Genomic DNA, 23,710 nt, shown 5'->3' with positions numbered 1-23,710 from the left:
CCAGCTGCTGAGGAAATGGGGAGAGGTTTGTTAATCAGAGGAGCAGCAGAAGCCTGGTGATCAGGAAAATGTGAGATGTACTCAGAGAGAGTAAAACGTGGCTGGAGCAAGAGTCATGGGCAGGCCAGTTAGCAACAAACTATGGAAGACCCTGCACAAGAAGTGAGGAGTTTGAGCTTGCTGCTGCAGGAGGATGGGTCACTGCAGAAGCTGCTTCAGCATTGGGGGAGACATAATCAGACTTCTGGCAGCTACCATGAGTAAAGGGTTAGCACAGTACAAGAGGTTCCTTGGGAAGCAGACGTGATAGTACAGGCAAAACAAGCTGCAGAGTCGGCAGTATGGCAGCAGGGATGCAGGGGAAGAAGAAAGATTTTTAATTTAAGAGAATGAGGCAGTTAATTTAAAGTAGGAGTCAGGAAAAGAGAGGAATCTAGAATTCATTGTTTCCTTCCCTCCTTCCTTCCATAAGATTAACTCAGATTTGGTGTGAGTCTCAGTGCTGGCATGAAGGACCTAATGGTATAGAAGCCAGATGTGGTGCCTGTCCCCTTGTGGTGGGCAGTCTGACAAGGAAGCAGCTCGAATAGTCTATGCCACAGCCCCTGCTCCTCTGGCTCCAGTGACTTGACCAGATGGAAGATTCTAGAGAGGCAAGTGTATGTCTGGGTCAGGACACTCAGATGATGTGATGAATTTGGTACCTGTTCAATCTGAAGGACCTGCAGACATGCTGGTGGAGGTGTCTAGGTGGTCAGGATTTCTGGATGAGGAGGAGCCTAGAGACAGGTACTTGGGAGGGTGCGAGCCACTGCAGGGGGTGAGACTCTCCAGGGAAAGGGTCTGCCATGAGAAGCACTCCAAGCTCAGGATATACTTGGGGTTATATCTCCATTTAAGGCACAGGTGGAAATGGAGGTTCAGCAAAAAGTGACCACTGAGAAGTAACAGCAAAGACAGAAAGCCATGGAAGCCAGTGCCATGGAATCCATGGGAGGAAAGAACTTCAAGGATGTGGAGATATTTATGGCTAATCAAAGTCCCCTATGATATGGATTAAACTAGCACTGACTAGATTTCAGCTCAAAGTGTCTTCACCTTGCCAATACAACATGGCTGGGGTCCAAATAACCAAGGCCACCACAGCCCACATCCCAGATGAGCCCTGAGCTCTGGAAGCCTAACCATGGAGTTTGTGGAGTTCAGATACCTCCATTTAGAGTGGGGCAGGAGACCAGAGGCCATGCTGCCTGCCCTCCCAGTGAGCCAGGAGTGCTCTGACTGACCTGGCTAAGAGACTTGACTCACACCACAGACCAGTGTGGCCCCTTCCTCTATGCCACACTAGCAGTACTCTACCAGCTTCTGCAGGTAGGATTGGTGGTTCTGCAGCCCATGGCTGTGTCCTGGTCTAGATGGTTGCCTATCTTCATCTTCCTCACCTCTTCTACTTGTGGAGAGTCCTCCCAGTCAGGTCCTGGTCAGGCACTATGGTTTCTGATGATATTTCCAACCTGACTCGCCTAACAGGTTTGCATGTTTGGTGACCAGCCACTGGGCCCTGAAGAAAGTTCACACACCCTCAGGACAAGTCTCTATTCTGGTTCCAAATCTGCCTTCCAGGCTGAAACCCCAAATGCCTCCAATGTGCAAGGACACCCAAGCCTAGCATCAGACAGGCTGAGAAAACAGAGGTGTCCAGGGATAGGGTGAGGGCCAGACATGGGTCAGCAAAGAGTGTGTCCCTATAGTGGTCCTACACCCAGCTTCATAGACTGAGAAGCTGAGAGATCACTTGTCTGGGCCCTCCAGAATATGGAGTGGTCGTGGGGCAGGGAGACACACATCCTGCCACAATGCCCTGGTGACAAGAGGAAAAGACTAAGTGGCGAAGTCTGGACCTTGAGTCCATCCACTCCTCCCACATCTTCCTGCTTCAAAGCACAGCTTCAAGTTCCCCTCCTCCAGAAAGGTTCCCTGTTGCCTCAGTCAACCTAAAGGTAGGTCTAGGATTTACCCCTTGGAGACATAGGTTTTGGTCTCCACAAAAGATGTGCTACATGGTATCTAATGGATTCTGGGGCTGGATGCAGAGAGTCAGAAAAGCCCTTGAATATGGGATTTTGTGCTATGGAAAAGAACTTAGATGGCACAACCAGTGGGAGGTAGACCTCAGACCTTCTGGGCTCCTGGCTGCGGTTCACCCCTCCTGTTTTTGCCACCTCTCTCCAGGATTCTTCCTCAGTTTCTTAAGACAAAACAAGGTCATTTCCACCCTCACTGTAGGTGCATCAAGGTCAGGTCTGATTGGCTGCCTCCTCCTCTGAGCCCAGGGCTACTTCACCCCTCCATTCAGGCTTTATACCCCCCAGCCAGGCCTAATCAGAAGACACTCAGGCCCCCAAGGACCAGCCCCTACCCTCTCTCCAAGGACCCCTTAGTCCTTCTGTGCTGAAGGGAGTCTCCTTCCCTATTCCCACCTGGCCACCAACTCTTCCCTACCCCCAACTCCATCCCTAAGATGCCAAAAGCAGTAATTCTGTGTCCTGGATGTGCCTCTCACTTCCCATATTTGGGACTTGAAACTACCCTGACAGTTCTCCTGGGATTCTGACCCCTGCCCTCACCCTGTGGGGGTTTGATGACTCCTTTGCAGACCTGGAGGGGACCAGGGCTTGCCCAGCTATGTTCTCCACAACTACACCCACTCAGTGAGCAGCCACTTAATGATGCCCTCCATCATGACTTCCCACCTGTGCCCCCAGATTCAGCTAGTCTTATGCTGGGCCTGTTGCAGCAAAGGACTCGCTCACCAGGCTGCCCAGCTCCCAAATTACAGTGAGAGTGGGTTATGCATTGCATTCATTTCTCATTGGGATAGGGTTGAATCTGGCCTAATCTGTGACTTGTTTGGGCAGGCAGAATGTGGCAGAAGCAAACTTGAGGGGTCCCAAGAAGCCTCTACACTCCTGTTCTCACTCTTAGGAGTCCTGCCATTGGCCCAGCATGTGTCTGAGCACACACTACAGGATGAAGGACTGCAGGGACAAAGATGAGCCATCCCAATGCAGCCACCAAGAGCCCCTGCTGCCTGCAGATGCACGAGCAAGCTCAGGCTAACCTGGGCTGGTGCCCACAGTGCCCACCCACGGGACCATGACTGCATGAACGGCTGTTACCCAAAGCCATCAAGTTTTGGGAGTAGATTGTCATGTGGCAAAAGCTGTTACACTCCCTTCTAGAAATCCTGTTTCTTTCCTCACTGCCTTTCATATTTTTACCCGTTATCTAAGACCCTCTCCAGAACGCCTTCCTAACAGCTGCCTCGCCTTGTCCCAGTCCTGCTCTGTCTTTTTTCCTGGCTTCCTAAATACAGTTTTTTTACAGCACGTAGGGAATGTGTTCCAGCATCTTCTCTCATATCCGCTGGGATCAGACTTTGCTCGCCAGGATGTGGGGAAGGGTTCTTGGCTGAAGCTTAGCCAACCAGAGCTCTGCAGGCCCTACAATCACTGAATGGACCAGGGATGGACCTGGAACCCGTAACACCAACCAGCATCCTCCCCCACAGCTTTTTCCAACAGAGTCAGGGGGGACACAGTAATCTCCACTCTGGTCCTGTGTTGTAAGAATGTAGGACAGGATTTGAGTGCCACACCCCAACCTCTTTACCTGTGAGTACCCACCCACCTCTCATAGCTGCTGCTGGTCCCAGGTCCCAGGGAGACCTCTTCTAGCCCACAAACACTCATAGCCAGCAACTGTTGACAGGGGATAAAAGCCTGACCCCTTGACCCCAGGGGTATACCTAAGAGGTATCATTTGTGCTCCAGAGCTTCTATCTGTGGGTCAGGCTAGGGCTGGTTGTCACTTTAAGACCATGTCCTGTCTCTGTCCTCTTCTGGTCCCTCCTACCCCCAGGCTTCCCCTGACAGCTCACCCACAGTGAGCCATATTCACCTGAATTCCTGGCTAAGGGTTCACTGTTGGGGAGCTGACGTAGGACAGACCCTTTTTGGTTATGTCAGTTTGAGCTCCAGGGTTACCATTTCTTGCTGAAATAATAAAAAACATGTGAAAAAAGATACAGTTTTGCCTGAGGCGTTCCTGAATCAGATGGACAGTGCCCAACTCCACCTGGTCCAGCCCCGCCTCCCTGCTCCCTACCCCTGAAGCATAGGTAGCCGTCCCAGTGAAGACTCTGCAGCAGAACTTACCACCTTCTGCACAAACTGGTCATGGATCGAGTCCTCTACAAAAAGCTGTCCTGCTGCAATGCAGTTTTCCCCCTTTGGAGAATGGATAAGGATGCTGGCTCACAACTGCTCCTGGGGTGCCAGTACCCCAAATCCCACCAGGCCCAGCTACCACCTTCTTATAGGGAAGGGGAGGAATGTGTGTGTCCTAATCTCCAATGGGATGGCAGCCCAGGCCCAGCCAGCAATGGACATATAGGCTCTACTCATTCTTCAGTCACCTCAAGAGGAGAGATGAGTCCCATCCCTTGGGGGGAAACCTGTGTCCAGGTTGTGCAGGACAAGAGGGCGTAGAGAGGAGACCTTGTATTCAGGCATGCTCCCTGGGGTGATGCAGGAGGAGTCAGAGTCCACACTCTTGGGGCTGAGCCCGGAGAGTCTGTTAGCTTGGAGCAGGCAGCAGATGACAGGCAAAGGCAGGCAGACAGCCCCCTGTCTTGGGAGGGAATGCGTGCCAGCCTAGACCTGAGAGAATTCCTGACAGCAGTCCAGAATAAGTGTCCTCAGAGGCTCAAGGGAGCCTGCATTTTGGACCTGGAAGCCCTATTTGGTGGGCGGGGGGGTGGGGGGGGCAAGGGAGGAGCGAGAGCTTGACTCTTGGCAGCTGGGACTGCACTGCCCAATAACATGGCCTGGGGCTTTGGCCCTGAAGTAATGGCCTTGGCACTGGTGCCAAGACCCTTTGCAAATGGACTTGCCTCTCTCAGTTTCCCTATCTGAAGCTGCACTCCCTTTCATGTCTATGCTGGGCATCACATTGTCCTCTAAGGCACAGTGAGACTTAGAGGGAATGAGGCATATTTGGACACCTGGTTGAACTGACTTGTTCCCACAGGTGTGGAAAGGGGTACCAAGGCATAACAATGACAATGACAACATGAACAAAAGAACCACTGACACACAGCACCCGCCACATCTTCTTAGCCTTTCAGACTTCATAGCTTATTGAATCCCTGTAATAACCACAGGCGTATTCTCCCTATGATACAGGTGAGAACACGAAGCCTAGAAACATTGAGTAACTTGCCTGAGGCTGCCCAGTGAGTCAGTGGAGGAGCTGGGCAAGTGGACATGGGAAAAACTAAAAGTTGTCATGCTGATTTCAGAACAGATGGAACTGTGGCTTACATTTATCATTCTGTGAAGCTGATCTGAGTAATCCTGATAGTTATGAAACTTCTTGAGAAATTTGTTTCCTGGAAGGCATATGTCATTCCTTGTCCCCTAGGTCCTTTCCTGCCAGTCTAGGCCAAATGTGTAAGTTTGACCATAGAATCAGAGATGGGTGCCCCACCTCCACCCCCAAGACAGGCCCTCATCATCTGCACAGCCTTGCTGAGGTCGCAGTCAGCAAAGATGATAAGGGGCGACTTCCCTCCCAGCTCCAGGGACACCTTCTTCACGTTACTCAGGGCACAGCTGAAAGGGACAGAGATTGGTAGGGCTGGGTCCCTGGGAGACTGAGACACGGGGATTCCAGGTGGAGGGGCCAAAGGAAGCTGCAAAGCATGTTTTGCTCAAAAAGCAGGGGTTCAGAAGGAGTTTCTCCCTGCTTCCATGCTCATCAGCTCTCCTTAACTCCCTCCCCTTGCCACAGTGCTGCCTTCCTCCTCTTCCACACCCAGGCCCACACCCACCACAGGGCCTTTGCTCACACAGCCCTCTCTGGATCACTCCTCCTTCAGATATCCTCAAAGCTGGTTCCTCACTTCATTCTGGCCTCTGCTCCATCCCCTTGCTGGGGTACCTGCCCGACTGCCCCCTATAAATGGCATGCCCCTGTGCTCTGTGCCTGCTGTGTTTTGCTGCACATTTTACTTGTGTCCAACCCTGCCCATCAAAGCATAAGTCCCACCGGGGCAGGCAGGCATTTGTCTGGTCATGCAGCAGTGTTTGGTAAATATCCAAGAATAAACCAAACACAGAACCAGTCCCCAGTTGGGGCAGCTGCTGTGCCACAGGGACTCTGGCAGCTCAGATTTTCAGTGACAGGTGCAGAGAGAAGCTGGGAATCCTGTGCATGCTACATGGTGGGCACAAAGTGGACTCACTGATACTGTCCTCTCAAGGGACACCCAAAGGACTCGCCCAAGGAAAGACAGGCATGGCACAGGGTGGGGAGGGGTGCTCCTCACTCAGGACTGACCCAGGAAGAGGGCTTCCACCTCAGGCACCAGCCACAGTAGTCTTGGAAAGCCTCCAGAAGATGGCAGTCCCACAATGACAGGATGCTTACCCAAGCCCTCCTGCCCTGGAGTCCTCAGACCTGACATTTACTGAGCCCTCTCTCTGGCCTTAGCACACACCCCTATACAGCACAGGAGTGCTATACCAGCTAGCTCTAGAATAATGACAGGTGAATGAGCCACTGTGACTGCTTGCAGCTACCCTTCCCACTGTGTCCATCAGTCCTGCACCATGGTCAGCCTCCCTCTCTTCAGTGTTGAGGCTTACTCTCCTGCACTCAAAATGAATCAGTACAGCTCCATCTGGCCTCCTCACAGGCTGTGACATCAGCCTCTACTGACCCTAAAGACATACTTCACCAGCCACACTGGCTGTGGCTCCTGACCCAGAAGAGGATCTCATGTAAAGCTGTTGTGATTAACCATGGCACCACTCAGGGTCCAGGCTGCACCCTGGCTCACAGAGCAGGTTTGGGGCCAAGGGGTAGAGAATCCCATCTTGTGATGCACAGAGGGGACCATGGAGAGCAGAGTCAGAGCCTGCAGAAGAGTCCAGGGAGAAGGAACACTGCTCTGCATTGGGGACCAGAAGGAGATGTTGTTTTAACACAAGAGAAGCCTTTCTCTCCATGGAATTTTCATATCATAGCTGGACTGCCTCAGGAAGTCTCATGCATGAGTCTTACAACAGAGACAGAGGAGGGTGGTCACATGACCTCACAGAAAGGTATCAGTATGCCCAACAGAAGCCCAGCTCCTCTCTATTTGTACCTTTCACTCAAGTACAGATGCCTGAAACCCAACCCTTGAATTCAGCTTCAGTGGGGTGGGGCTCAGGCATCCCATGGTTGTCTTGGGGATGCCAGGGCTACAAGGTACTGTATTGTGGTCCAGCCCTCTCCAAGCTCATCAGCTACATAGACCAGTACCATGGAGAATGCAAACTACCTTTGCTGAACTGATGGGGAAACTGAGGCCTGGGTCAGGGTTAGGCCCTGGTCATATCATAAATTGGTGACAGAGCCAGGAACACAACTCTAGCTGCCTGAGGCAAGTCCAAGGAGTAAGAGATGAGAGAATGTTCTAGAACAGGGCTGTCCAATAGAATAGAACAAACACCTCAAATACCAGCCACATATGTAATAGCAATTCTTTAATACCAACTAAAAAACTAAACAAAATTTCTTTAAGTTTTAAAAGAAAACTAAAAGGAAACCAATGAAAGTAATTCTAACATGTTTTATTTAACCCAATTAATTAAAAATATCATTTCAATTTGCAATCAATATAAGAAGTTATTAACGAGGCATTTTGTGTACTAAGTTTTCAAAATCTGGTGGACCTTTTACACTTGAAGCACAACTCAGTACAGAGCAGCTCTGTACTTGTGCTCGTGGCCCCAAATTGCATTCAGTCTTCAGCAGCACCGTGGTCTGAGTGTGCTCCACAGAGCAGCTGCACCAACCTCACCAAGGGCTTGTCAGAAACCCAGACACAGAGTCACAACCTGCGTGAAGCTCACACACAGCACTGTCCATATCCCAACACTGTGATCAGATGTACCCTCAACCACCTACCTCTTCATGATATGTTTTCCCATCTCTGTGGAACCTGTGAACCTAATTTTCCACACACTAGGATAGTCTGAGAGTCTCTGGCCAATCAGTGAGCCTGTAGGTGACAGTGGGCAAGGGGTCAGGGGGCTGCCAGGTGCTGAGGGGGAGGTACAAGCTCCACCACCCTCCATACATCCATTTTGAGGCCAGAACTCTGGTCGCTGCACCCCAAGTGCTTAGTGTCCTCAGTGCCCAGGGCTCACTGGGCCTTGTTGCATGCCACAGGCAGAATTGTGTCCCCTCAAAATTCATTATGTTGAAGTCCTAACCCCCAGTACCTCAGATCTGACTGTATTTGGAGACAGGGTCTTTAAAGAGGTAACTAAGTGGGACGCCTGGGTGGCTCAGTTGGTTAAGCAGCTGCCTTCGGCTCAGGTCATGATCCCAGCGTCCTGGGATCGAGTCCCACATCGGGCTCCTTGCTCGGCAGGGAGCCTGCTTCTCCCTCTGCCTCTGCCTGCCACTCTGTCTACTTGTGCTCACTCTCGCTCCTCTCTCTCTCTGACAAATAAATAAAAAATAAATTAATTTAAAAAAAAAACCTTAAAAAAAAAGAGGTGACTAAGTTAAATGAGGTCATCTTCTCTTTTCTTCAACACACACTGTCTCCTAAGCTGATCCCACCCTGGCTCACCTCTTCAAATGCCATCTCAGACACATCATCCTCTAAATGTGTCTGGGATCTGGATCCATTTGTGATTCATCTAACTATTCGGCATCTCCATTTGGATATCTAACAGCCTCTCAAATTCAACATATTTGAAACCAAACTCTTAATCTTTCCCAGACGTGCTCCTCCTCCGGGTTCTCCATTTTAGTAAACAACCTCTCATTGAAACCGGTTATTAAAGCCAAGAATCTGGGAGTCAGTCCTGACACTCCCCCCCCACCTTGTCAATTGCCCAGTCCTGGGCTTCTCCACCCACCCAATCCCTCCTTTTCCACAGCCCCCTTGCCTCCAAGCTCATAAAACTGCATGTGCCCAGGTGTACCTGAGAAAATTCTGGTTTAGTAAGTTTGGAGTAGGATACTTGCATCTTCTCTAGGTAGTAAAAGTTCTAAATATTGTTAAAGCTTCAAATATAGTTGAAGCTCTATAAGTGATTTTTTTTAAGATTTACTTATTCATTTTAGCAAGAGAGAGAGAAAGTGAAAGCACAAGTGTGGGAAGGGGCAGAGGGAGAGAATCTTTAAGCAGACTCCCCACTGAGTGCAGAGCCCAACACAGGGCTCCATCCCATGACACATGAGATCATGACCTTAGCTGAAACCAAGAGTCAGATGTTTAACTGACTGAGCCACCCAGATGCCACAGTTCTCTAAGTGATTTTGATACTAAGAAAATAACTACTTGGGAAAGAAATATTTGCAAAAGATATAAACTGATAAAGGACTGTTATCCAAAATAGACAGAGCTCAACAATAAGAAAATAAACAACCCAATTAAAAAATGGGCCAAATATCTGTACACACACCTCATCAAAGATATATGGATGGCAAATGAGTATATGTAAAGATGCTCAACATATATGATTAGAGATTACAAATTAAAACAACACAACACACTTTTCAAAATAGCCAATATCCAAAATGCTGACAGCATCAAATGCTGGAGAGGATATAGAGCAACAGCAATTCTCATCCATGGTTGTGGGAATACAAAATGGTACAACTGCTTTAGAAGACAGTTTGGCCATTTCTTACAAAAGTAAACATAACCGGGCACCTGGGTGGCTCAGTGGGTTAAGCCTCTGCCTTTGGCTCAGGTCATGATCTCAGGGTCCTGGGATCAAGCCCCACATCGGGCTCTCTGCTCAGCAGGGAGCCTGCTTCCCTCTCTCTCTCTGCCTGCCTCTCTGCCTACTTGTGATCTCTGTCAAACAAATAAATAAAATCTTAAAACAAAAAAAAAAAGTAAACATAACCTAACCCTAAGATCCATCCATCACACTCCTTGGTACTTACCAATTGAGTTGAAAACTTGTGTACATAAAACGCTGCACACAAATGTTATTAGCATTTTATTCACAGCTGCCAAAACATGGAAGCAACTGATATGTCCTTCAGTAGGTGAACAGATAAATAACCGGACAATGGAATATTATTCAGCATTAAGAAGAAATGAGCTATCAAGCCATGAAAAGATGTGGAGAAACTTAAATGCATATTACAAAGTGCAAGAAGCCAACCTGTAAAGACTATATACCCTATGACCCCAACTATATGACATTCTGGGAAAAGGAAAAATTATGAAGACAGTAAAATATTGATGGCTGCCAGGGACTGGAGAGAGGGAGGGATAAGTGGGCGGACCACAAGGAAGTTTTAGGGTAGTGACACAACTCTGTATACCACAATGGTAGAGGCATGTCACTACACATTTGTAGGATGTTGATAGTGGGGGAAGCTGTGTGCATAGGGGGTATGAGGTATATAGGAACTCTCTACACTTTCCACTCAATATTTCTGTGAACCTAAACTGCTCTGAAAAATAAAGTGTATTTACTACTACTAATAATAATAATATCACTGTTTTACACTAGCAAAGAAATATTTTTAAGAAGGTATCATATATTGGATTACAAAGAAATTCTCCATTTTAAAGGTTTTGTTTTTAAGTAATCTCTACACCCAGTGTGGGGCTAGAACTCATAATCCTGGGATCAAGAGTTGCATGCTCCACTGACTGACCTGGCCAGGTGCCCCAGAAATTTTCCATTTTAGAAATCAGAATGTTTACAACTATTATGGGTTAGGTTGTGTCTTACCCCATTCATATGTTGATATCCTAACGCCCCAGGCCCTCAGAATGTGACTTTATTTGCTCTCTTGTTGGTGGTACCTTGTTATGGCAGCACTAGCAAACAAATACACAGGCTATATTCTCTAATCATGACATAACAAAACTAGAAAATAAGAGAATTTTAGAAAAAAACCTTGGAACTTCCTTTAGTTGTTTTACTTACTGGATCATAGAAGATAACAAAACTACACTTGCATGTTACTTAAGAATAATAAAATAGAAGAGACAAGATGGTGGAGTATGGGACCCCATTTCAACTGATCCCCTCAATTTAGCTGGATCTCTACCAAACTAATCTGAACACCCATGAAATCAGTCTGAGATGTAAGAATATATAATCTGGATCTCTACAAGCAGATAAGCACTGTTTTTTGCAAGGTAAGAAGTGCAGAGTGGGGAGATATAGGAAGATAAACAGAAGGGGGAGGGAGCCACCAGAAGCTGGTGCCTGGAAAGTGATACAACCCCAGAGCACAAAATCAGAACCCTTAGAAATCTGCTCTAAGGAGTGACATACCTCTCGGAAAGGGGATCTGGAAAGGAAAAGGCAGAATTCTAGGAGAGCATTGTGGTCTTGGGATAGCAGAAGCTTCAGAGCCAAAGGGGCTTCCTGGACCAGCAGAGTACCTGAGCAGTGGATCCAGGAAACAGCTTATGGTCAGTGAGCCCAGGAATGGTTTCCCAGCTCAGATCACCACAAACTGCAAGCCAGGTTGGTTGAGAATTGCTCTTCTCTTGAGCAGCCTGAAAAAATCAGGAGCCTGGGCCCACAACCAGGCAAAAACTCACAGAGCAGTAGAGGCTTGGAAAGGATCTTAGAGCACTGCCCACATAGGATCCAGGGGCTGTGGGTGAGAGGATGAGCCCACAGCCACTCACAGTTTTAAAAGCACAAAAGACAGGGACAGGCTTGGGCCCCTAGGACAACCTCTGAGTCACTGCGGGCACACACTTTGGGAGGCTATGGTTTTCAATGGTGCATACAGAAAAGGAGACTGTCCTGGAGGGTTTATTAAAGATAGCAGGCTGAATTTTCTGCTCTGGGCCAGAGGTTTGGGTGTGATTACTTTTGCTCTACCCCTCAGAAGGAGCACAAAAAGTTGCCAGGGGAAAAAAAGCACAAGAAGACTGGTTTCCACTGAGCCTATTCCCCTGACAGTGGGGCAGGGTAACTCCACCCACACAGGGTTGCCTGAGAAATAATGCACCAGGCCCTTTCCCAGAAACAGCTGGAAGAACAAGAGGACAACAACCCTACAGACCACTAAGCAGCCCTGTAAGAAATATTAAGGGAGATTCTGTAAACAAAGAGAAACGCCAACAATCACATAGACAAGAAAGAATAAGAACATCTATAGAAACAGGGACTTTACAGGCATTACAATGCAAGAGCATGGAATGGTCTTCCATCTTTTTGTGTCTTCTTCAATTTCTTTCATGAGCGTTCTGAAGTTCCTCGAGTACAGATCCTTTACCTCTTTGGTTAGGTTTATTCCGAGGTATCTTATGGTTCTTGGTGCTATAGTAAATGGAATTGATTCTCTAATTTACCTTTCTGTATTTTCATTGTTAGTGTATAAGAAAGTCACTGATTTCTCTACATTGACTTTGTGTCTTGGTACATTACTGAATTGCTGTATGAGTTCTAGAAGTTTGGGGGTGGAGTCTTTCGGGTTTTCCATATAAAGAATCATGTCATCTGTGAAGAGAGAGAGTTTGACTTCTTCATTGCCAATTTGGATACCTTTTATTTCTCTTTGTTGTCTGATTGCTGTTGCTAGGACTTCTAATACTATGTTGAACAAGAGTGGTGAGAGTGGGCATCCTTGTCGTTTTCCTGATCTCAACGGGAAGACTGCAAGCTTGTTCCCATTGAGGATGATATTTGCTGTGGGTCTTTCATAGATAGATTTGATGAAGTTCAGGAATGTTCCCCCTATCCCTATACTTTGAAGCGTTTTAATCAGGAACGGATGCTGGATTTTGTCAAAAGCTTTTTCTGCATCAATTGAGAGGACCATGTGCTTCTTCTCTCTTCTCTTATTGATTTCTTCCATCACATTGATTGATTTGCGAATGTTGAACCATCCTTGTAACCCAGGGATGAATCCCACCTGGTCATGGTGGATAATCTTTTTCATGTGCTGTTGGATCCTGTTTGCTAGGATCTTGTTGAGAATCTTAGCATCCATATTCATCAGGGATACTGGTCTGAAATTCTCCTTTTTGGTAGGGTCTTTGCCTGGTTTGGGGATCAGGGTAATGCTGGCTTCATAAAAAGAGTCTGGAAGTTTTCCTTCTGCTTCCATTTTTTGAAACATCTTCAGGAGAATAGGTGTTATTTCTTCTTTGAAAGTTTGATAGAATTCTCCAGGGAATCCATCAGGTCCTGGGCTCTAAATTCATATTTCAATAGTTACTCTAAATGTAAATGGGCTGAATATTCCCATCAAAACACAGGGTTTCAGATTGGATAAAAAAGCAAGACGCATCCATATGCTGTCCACAAGAGACTCATATTGAATCTAAAGATACCTCCAGGTTGAAAGTGAGAGGAAGGAGAACCATCTACCACACTAATGGACCTCAAAAGAAAGCCAGGGTAGCAATCTTCATATCAGAAAAATTAGATTTTAAAACAAAGACCATAATAAGAGATGTAGAAGGTCACTGTATTATACTTAAAGTTTCTATCAAACAAGAAGATCTAACAATTGTAATATTTATGCTCCCAACAGGGGAGCAGTCAATGGTATCAACCAACTAATAATGAAAATTTTAAAAAATATATTGATAATAATATATTAATAGTAAGAGACTTCAACACTCCACTCACAGAATTAGATGGACCATCTAAGCAAAAGATCAACAAAGAAACAAGAACCTCAAAAGACACATTGGAGTGGATGGACTTTGTAGAACATTTCATTCTAAAACAGAATACTCATTATTCTCCAGGGCACAAGGAACTTTTTCCAGAATAGACCACATTCTGGATCATAAATCAGGTCTAAACTGATACCAGAAGATTATTCTTGCATATTTTCAGACGACATGCTTTGAAACTGGAACTCAATCACAAGAAAACATTTGGAAGGAATTCAAACACTTCGAAGTTAAAGAGCATCCTGCTAAACAATGAATGGGTCAACAGGAAATTAAAGAAGAGCTTAAACAGGTCATGGAAATGAATGAGAGGTGGAAACACATCGGTCCAAAACCCACAGGATATTGCAAATGTGGTCCTAAGGGGGAAATACATAGTCATCCAAGCCTCTCTCAAAAAAGTAGAAAAATCTGGGGGGAGGAGTCAAGATGGCGGAGAAGTAGCAGGCTGAGACTACATCAGGTAGCAGGAGATCAGCTAGATAGCTTATCAAACCATTGCAAACACCTAAAAATCCAACAGGAGATCGAAGAGAAGAAGAACAGCAATTCTAGAAACAGAAAATCGACCACTTTCTGAAAGTAGGACCGGCGGAGAATTGAATCCAAAGCGATGGGAAGACAGACCATGGGAGGAGGGGCTGGCTCCCGGCAAGCGGCGGAGCAATGGAGCACTAAATCAGGACTTTTAAAAGTCTGCTCCACTGAGAGACATCACTCCAGAGGCTAAATCGGGGTGAAGCCCACGCGGGGCCAGTGTGGCCCTAGGTCCCGCAGGGTCACAGAAGGATCAGGGGTGTCTGAGTGTCGCAGAGCTCACAGGTATTAGACAGGGGAAGCTGGCTACAGAGACAGAGCCAAGGAGTGAACTCTCAGCTCAGGGTTACCTTGAACCGGTCACAGGCTGGGTGAGCTTGGAGTGCGGCCAGAGGCCAGGGAGACGGGAGTGATTGGGCTCTTTTCTCTGAGGGCACACTGAGAAGTGGGGCCCCGAGCTCTCGGCTCCTCTGGGACAGAGACTGGGAGGCCGCCATTTTCGTTCCCATCCTCCGGAACTCTACAGAAAACATTCAGGGGAAAAAAGCTCCCAAAAGCGAACCTGAGCAGATTACTTAGCCCAGCCCCTGGTAAGGGCGGTGCAATTCCACCTCAGGCAAAGACACTTGAGAATCACTACAACAGGCCCCTCCCCCAGAAGATCAACAAGAAATCCAGCCAAGACCAAGTTCACCTACCAAGGAAAGCAGCAGAATTCCAGAGGAAGAGAAAGCAAAGTATGGAACTCATGGCTTTCTCCCCATGATGCTTTAGTCTTGCAGTTAATTTATATTTTTTTATTTTACTTTTTTTTCCTTCTGCTAAATTTTTTTTAACTTTTACCCTTTTCTTTTTTAATATTTTTTAACTAGTTTATCTAATATGTGTATATATATATATATATATATATATATATATGTTTTCTTTTTTATATTTTTTCTTTGTTTTCTTTTTTACTTTTTTTTTCTCAACTTCTTTTTATCCCCTTTCTCCCCCCCTGATTTGGGTTTTTTTCTTACTTGGTTAAAGTGCATTTTCTTGGGGTCTTTGCCACCCTTTCAGTATTTTATTTGCTCCTTCATATACTCTTATCTGGACAAAATGACAAGGTGGAAAAACTCACCACAAAACAAAGAACAAGAGGCAGTACCGAAGGCTAGGGACCTAATCAATACAGACATTGGTAATATGTCAGATCTAGAGTTCAGGATGATGATTCTCAAGGTTCTAGCCAGGCTCGAAAAAGGCATGGAAGATATTAGAGAAACCCTCTCTGGAGAGATAAAAGCCCTTTCTGGAGAAATAAAAGAACTAAAATCTAACCAAGTTGAAATAAAAAAAGCTATTAATGACGTGCAATCAAAAATGGAGGCTCTTACTGCTAGGATAAATGAAGCTGAAGAAAGAATGAGTGATATAGAAGACCAAATGACAGATAATAAAGAAGCTGAGCAAAAGAGAGACAAACAGCTACTGGACCACGAGGGGAGAATTAGAGAGATAAGTGACACCGTAAGACAACACAACATTAGAATAATTGGGATTCCAGAAGAAGAAGAAAGAGAGAGGGGAGCAGAAGGTATATTGGAGAGAATTATTGGAGAGAATTTCCCTAATATGGCAAAGGGAACAAGCATCAAAATCCAGGAGGTGCAGAGAATCCCCCTCAAAATCAACAAGAATAGGTCCACAGCCTGTCACCTAATAGTAAAATTTACAAGTCTTAGCGACAAAGAGAAAATCCTGAAAGCAGCCTGGGAAAAGAAGTCTGTAACATACAATGGTAAAAATATTAGATTGGCAGCGGACTTATCCACAGAGTCTTGGCAGGCCAGAAAGAACTGGCATGATATATTCAAAGCACTAAACGAGAAAAATATGCAGCCAAGAATACTATATCCAGCTAGGCTATCATTGAAAATAGAAAGAGAGATAAAAAGCTTCCAGGACAAACAAAAAATGAAAGAATTTGCAAACACCAAATCAGCTCTACAGGAAATATTGAAAGGGGTCCTCTTAGCAAAGAGAGACCCTAAAAGGAGTAGATCAGAAAGGAACAGAGACAATATACAGTAACCGTCACCTTACAGGCAATACAATGGCACTAAATTCATATCTCTCAATAGTTATCTGAATGTTAATGGGCTAAATGTCCCAATCAAAAGACACAGGGTATCAGAATGGATAAAAAAATAAAACCCATCAATATGTTGCCTACAAGAAACTCATTTTAGACCCGAAGAAACATCCAGATTTAGAGTGAGGGGGTGGAAAACAATATACCATGCGAATGGACATCAGAAGAAAGCTGGGGTGGCAATCCTTATATCAGATCAATAAGATTTTAAGCCAAAGACTATAATAAGAGGTGACAAAGGACACTATATCATACTCAAAGGGTCTGTCCAACAAGAAGATCTAACAATTTTAAATATCTATGCCCCTAATGTGGGAGCAGCCAACTATATAAACAAATTAATAACAAAATCAAAGAAACACATCAACAAGAATACAATAATAGTAAGGGACTTTAACACTCCCCTCACTGAAATGGACAGATCATCCAAGCAAAAGATCAACAAGGAAATAAAGGCCTTAAATGACACACTGGACCAGGTGGACAACACAGATATATTCAGAACATTCCATCCCAAAGCAACAGAATATACATTCTTCTCTAGTGCACATGGAACATTCTCCAGAATAGATCACATCCTGGGTCAAAAATCGGGTCTCAACTGGTACCAAAACTTTGGGATCATTCCCTGCATATTTTCAGACCACAATGTTTTGAAGTTAGAACTCATTCACAAGAGGAAAGTTGGAAAGAACCCAAATACATGGAGGCTAAAGAGCATCCTACTAAAGAATGAATGGGTCAACCAGAAAATTAAAGGAGAATTGAAAAAATTCATGGAAACAAATGATAATGAAAACACAATGGTTCAAAATCTGTGGGACACAGCAAAGGCAGTCCTGAGAGGAAAATATATAGCAATACAAGCCTGTCTCAAGAAACAAGAAAGGTCTCAAATACACAACCTAACCCTACACCTAAAGGAGCTGGAGAAAGAACAACAAAAAAGCCTAAACCCAGCAGCAGAAGAGAAATAATAAAGATCAGTTTAGAAATCAATGAAATAGAAACCAAAAAAAAAAACAATAGAAAAGATCAATGAAACTAGGAGCTGGTTCTTTGAAAGAATTAATAAGATTGATAAACACCTGGCCAGACTTATCAAAAAGAAAAGAGAAAGGACCCAAATAAATAAAATCATGAACGAAAGAGGAGAGATCACAACCAACACCAAGGAAATACAAACAATTATAAGAACATACTATGAGCAACTCTACGGAACAAATTTGACAATCTGGAAGAAATGGATGCATTCCTAGAGACATATAAACTACAACTGAACCAGGAAGAAATAGAAAACCTGAACAGACCCATAACCAGTAAGGAGATTGAAACAGTCATCAAAAAATCTCCAAACAAACAAAAGTCCAGGGCCAGATGGCTTCCCAGGGGAATTCTACCAAACATTTAAAGAAGAATTAATTCCTATTCTCCTGAAACTGTTCCAAAAAAGAGAAATGGAAGGAAAACTTCCAAACTCATTTTATGAGGCCAGCATTACCTTGATCCCAAAACCAGACAAGGATCCCATCAAAAAAGGAATTACAGACCAATACCCTTAATGAACACAGATGCAAAAATTCTCACCAAAATACTATCCAATAGGATTCAACAGTACATTAAAAGAATTATTCACCACGACCAAGCGGGATTTATTCCAGGGCTGCAAGGTTGGTTCAACATCCGCAAATCAATCAATGTGATACAATACATTAATAAAAGAAAGAACAAGAACCATAGATGCTGAAAAAGCATTTTTCATAGTACAGCATCCTTTCCTGATCAAAACTCTTCAAAGTGTAGGGATAGAGGGTACATACCTCAATATCATCAAAGCCATCTATGAAAAATTCACTGCAAGTATCATTCTCAATGGAGAAAAACTGAGAGCTTTTCCGCTAAGGTCAGGAACACAGCAGGGATGTCCATTATCACCACTGCTATTCAACATAGTACTAGAAGTCCTAGCCTCAGCAATCAGACAACAAAAAGAAATTAAAGGCATCCAAATTGGCAAAGAAGAAGTCAAACTATCACTCTTTGCAGATGATATGATACTATATGTGGAAAACCCAAAAGACTCCACTCCAAATCTGCTAGAACTTGTACAGGAATTCAGTGAAGTGTCAGGATAGAAAATCAATGCACAGAAATCAGTTGCACTTCCTTACACCAACAACAAGACAGAAAAAAGAGAAATTAAGGAGTCAATCCCATTTACAATTGCACCCAAAACCATAAGATATCTCGGAGTAAACCTAACCAAAGAGGTTAAGAAACTATACGCAGAAAACTATAAAGTATTCATGAAAGAAATTGAGGAAGACACAAAGAAATGGAAAAATGTTCCATGCTCCTGGATTGGAAGAATAAATATTGTGAAAATGTTTATGCTACCTAGAGCAATCTACACATTTAATGCAATCCCTATCAAAATAGCAACCTTTTTTTTTTTTTCAAAGAAATGGAGCAAATAATCGTAAAATTTATATGGAACCAGAAAAGACCTCGAATAGCCAGAAGAATATTGAAAAAGAAAGCCAAAGTTGGTGACATCACAATTCCGGACTTCAAGCTCTATTACAAATGTGTCATCATAAAGACAGCATGGTACTGGCACAAAAACAGACACATAGATCAATGGAACAGAGGAGAGAGCCCAGAAATAGACCCTCAACTCTATGGTCAATGAATCTTTGACAAAGCAAGAAAGAATGTCCAATGGAAAAAAGACAGCCTTTTCAATAAATTGTGTTGGGAAAATTGGATGGCCACATGCAGAAAAATGAAATTGGACCATTTCCTTACACCACACATGACAATAGACTCAAAATGGATGAAGGACCTCAATGTGAGAAAGGAATCCATCAAAATCCTTGAGGAGAACGCAGGCAGCAACCTCTTCAACCTCAGCCGCAGCAACGTCTTCCTAGGAATATCGCCAAAGGCAACAGAAGCAAGGGCAAAAATGAACTATTGGGATTTCATCAAGATCAAAAGCTTTTGCACAGCAAAGGGAACAGTTAACAAAACCAAAAGACAACTGACAGAATGGGAGAAGATATTTGCAAACGACATATCAGATAAAGGGCTAGTGTCCAAAATCTATAAAGAACTTAGCAAACTCAACACCCAAAGAACAAATAATCCAATCAAGAAATGGGCAGAGGACATGAACAGACATTTCTGCAAAGAAGATATCCAGATGGCCAACAGACACATGAAAAAGTGCTCCACATCACTCGGCATCAGGGAAATACAAATCAAAACCACAATGAGATATCACCTTACACCAGTCAGAATGGCTAAAATTAACAAGTCAGGAAATGACAGATGCTGGCGAGGATGTGGAGAGAGGGGAACCCTCCTACACTGTTGGTGACAATGCAAGCTGGTGCAAGCACTCTGGAAAACAGCGTGGAGGTTCTTCAAAAAGTTGAAAATAGAACTACCCTATGACCCAGCAATTGCACTACTGGGTATTTACCCTAAGGATACAAACGTAGTGATCCGAAGGGGCACGTGCACCCGAATGTTTATAGCAGTAATTTCTACAATAGTCAAACTATGGAAAGAACCTTGATGTCCATCAACAGATGAATGGATAAAGAAGATGTGGTATATATACACAATGGAATATTATGCAGCCATCAAAAGAAATGAAATCTTTCCATTTGCAACGACGTGGATGGAACTCGAGGGCATCACGCTTAGTGAAATAAGTCAGTCGGAGAAAGACAACTATCATATGATCTCCCTGATATGAGGAAGTGGAGATGCAACATGGGGGGTTAAGGGGGTAGGAGAAGAATAAATGAAACAAGATGGGATTGGGAGGGAGACAAACCATAAGTGACTCTGAATCTCACAAAACAAACTGAGGGTTGCTGGGAGGAGGGGGATTGGGAGAGGGGGTGAGGTTATGGACATTGGGAAGGGTATGTGCTATGGTGAGTGCTGTGAAGTGTGTAAACCTGGCGATTCACAGACCTGTACCCCTGGGGATAAAAATACATTATATGTTTACTAAAAAAATTTAAAAATTTTAAAAAAAGTAGAAAAATCCCAAATGCACAAGCTAACATTAAACCTAAAGGACCTGGAGAAAGAACAGCAAATAAAGCCTAAATCAAACAGGAGATGAGAAATAAGATTAGAGCAGAAATCAATGAAACAGAAACCAGAAAAACAGTAGAACGGAACAATGAAACTAGAAGCTGCTGACATAAAAGAACTAATAAGATTGATAAACTTCTGGCCAGACTTATCCAAAAGAAATGGGAATGGACCCAAGTCAATAAAATCATGAATGAAAGGGAAGGAGTCATGACTAACAACAAGGAAATAGAAAAATATATTAGAAATTATTACCAGTGTACACTGAAAAGAAATTTTAAAAAAAGAAAGAAATTATTACCAGCAACTATATGCCAACAAATGAAGCAATCTGGAAGAAACAGATGCCTTCCTGGAAACTTATAAACCACCAAGACTGAAACAGGAAAAAACAGACAATCTGAACAGACCAATAACCAGCAAGGAAATTGAAAAACTAATAAAAACCCTCCCAAAACAGAAGAGTCCAGGGCTTCCCAGAAGAATTCTACCAAAAACTTAAAGAAGAAATTACACCTATTCTACTGAAGCTTTTCAAAAAAACAGAAATAGAAGAAAAACTTTCAAACTCATTCTATGAGGCCAGCACGACCCTGATCCCCAAACCAGACAAAGACCCCACCAAAAAGGGGAATTTCAGACCAATATCCCTGATGAACATGGATGCCAAAATATTCAACAAGACCAGGTAGGATTTGTTTCTGGGACACAAGGGTGGTTTAACATTTGCAAATCAATGAACATGATAAAGCATTTAATAAAAGAAAAGACATGATCCTCTCGACTGATGCAAAAAAAGCATTTGACAAAATATAGCATCCTTTTCTGATTAAAACTCTTCAAAGTGTATGGATAGGAAGAACATACCTCAATATCATAAAAACCATCTATGAAAAGCCCACAGCAAATATCATTCTCAATGGGGAAAAACTGAGAGCTTTTCCCTTAAGGTCAGGAATATGACAGGGATGCCCACTCTCACCATTGCTTTTCAATATAGTCCTAGAAGTCCTAGCCTCAGCAATCAGACAACAAAAAGAAATTAAAAGCCATTCAAATTGGCAAAGAAGAAGTCAAACTTTCTCTCTTTGCAGATGACATGATACTTTATGCAGAAAACCCAGAAGACTCCACCCACAAATTGCTAGAACTCATACAGCAATTCAGCAATGTGGCAGGATACAAAATCACTGTATAGAAATGAGATGCATTTCTATATACCAAGAATTTAACTGAAAAAAGAGAAACTAAGGTATTGATTCCATTTGCAATAGCACCAAAAAACCATGAGATCCCAGGAATAAACCTAACCAAAGACATAAAGAATCTATACTCCATAAACTACAGAACACTTATGAAAGAAATTGAGGAAGACACAAACAGATGGGACAACATTCCATACTCATGGATTGGAAGAATAAACATTGCTAAAATATCTATGCTGCCCAGAGCAATCTATACTCTCAATGCCATCCATATCAAAGCACCATTGGCATTTTTCAAAGAACTGGAACAATCTTAAAATTTGTATGGAACCATAAAAGACCCTGAATTGCCAGGGGAATGTTGAAAAAGAAAACAAAAGCTGGGAGCATCACAATGCCTGACCTCAAGCTGTATTACAAAGCTGTGATCATCACAACAGCATGGTATTGGCACAAAAACAGACACATAGACTAGTGGAACAGAATAGAGACCCCAGAAATGGACCCTCAACTCTATGGTCAACTAATCTTCGAAAACTCAGGCAAAAATATCCAGTGGAAAAAAGAGTCTCTTCAATAAATGCTGCTGGGGAAATGGAACAGACACATGCAGAATAATGAAAGTGGACCATTCTCTTATACCATACACAAAGACAAACTCAAAATGGATGAAAGACCTCAATGTGAGACAGCATCCATCCAAATCCTAGAGGAGAACATAGGTGGTAACCTCTTCAACATAACCCACAGCAAATTCTTTCAAGACACATCCCCAAAGGCAAGGGAAGCAAAAACGAAAATGAACTTTTGGGACTTTTTCAAGATAAAAAGCTTCTGCACAGAAAAGGAAACAGTCAACAAAACTAAGAGGCAGCCCACAGAATGGGAGAAGATATTTGCAAATGAAACAGACAAAGGGCTGGTATCTAAGATCTATAAAGAACTTCTCAAACTCAACAACCAAAACACAAATAATCCAGTCAAAAAATGGGCAAAAGGCATGAACCAACACTTCTCCAATGAAAAACATACAAAAAGCTAACAGTCACATGAAAAAAATATTCATTATCACTGGCCATCAGGGAGATTCAAATCAAAACCGCACTGAGATAGAACCTTACACCAGAGATACAGATGTAGTGAACAGATGGGCCATCTGTACCCCAATGTTCATAGCAGCAATGGCCATGGTCGCCAAACTGTGGAAAGAACCAAGATGCCCTTCAGCGGATGAATGGATAAGGAAGATGTGGTCCATATACACTATGGAGTATGATGCCTCCATCAGAAAGGATGAATACCCAACTTTTGTATCAACATGGATGGGACTGGAAGAGATTATGCTGAGTGAAATAAGTCAAGCAGAGAGAGTCAATTATCATATGGTTTCACTTATTTGTGGAGCATAAGAAATAATATGGAGGACATGGGGAGATGGAGAGGAGAAGGGAATTGAGGGAAATTGGAAGGGGAGGTGAACCATGAGAGACTATGGACTCTGACAAACAATCTGAGGGTTTTGGAGCAAAGGGGTGGGAGGTTGGGTGAGCCTGGTGGTGGGTATTATGGAGAGCATGTATTACATGGAGCACTGGGTGTGCTGCATAAACAATGAATTCTGGAATACTCAAAAGAAATGTAAAAAATAAATAAAAATTAAAAAAAAAGAAAGGATGAGTACCTAACATTTGCATTGACAATGGAATAAGTCAAGTAGAGAAAGATAATTATCATATGGTTTCACTCTTATTTGGAACATAAGGAATAGCACAGAGCACATTAGGGGAAGGGAGGGAAAACTGAAGGGGAAGACAACCATGTGATACTCTGAATTCCAGGAAACAAACTGAGGGTTACAGAAAGGGGGGGGGAGGCTGGGGTAGCTGTGTGATGGCTATTATGGAGCGCAGGTGTCATGATGAGCACTGGGTGTTATACACAACTAATGAATCAGTGAACATAATTTTT

The 23,710-nt window shown here is 43.8% G+C and overlaps 1 pseudogene across 1 annotated transcript in view; it reads right to left on the bottom strand.

Annotated features, from left to right (window-relative positions):
* The window catches only part of LOC308347404 (cytosolic 10-formyltetrahydrofolate dehydrogenase-like), a 67,828-nt pseudogene that overhangs the window by 5,566 nt on the left and 38,552 nt on the right, over window positions 1-23,710 (bottom strand). The window contains exons 9-12 of the transcript in view: window positions 8,020-8,113; window positions 5,557-5,675; window positions 4,214-4,315; window positions 1,309-1,447 (exon numbers count right to left, since the gene is read on the bottom strand). The product of the transcript in view is annotated as a cytosolic 10-formyltetrahydrofolate dehydrogenase-like (transcript). The remainder of the gene's footprint in view (window positions 1-1,308; window positions 1,448-4,213; window positions 4,316-5,556; window positions 5,676-8,019; window positions 8,114-23,710) is intronic.

Source organism: Martes martes, assembly GCF_963455335.1.
Source record: "Martes martes genome assembly, chromosome: 1".
Lineage (NCBI taxonomy): Eukaryota > Metazoa > Chordata > Mammalia > Carnivora > Mustelidae > Martes > Martes martes.
The sequence above is the reverse complement of the archived record's forward strand: the minus strand, read 5'-3'. Positions and strand labels throughout refer to the sequence as shown.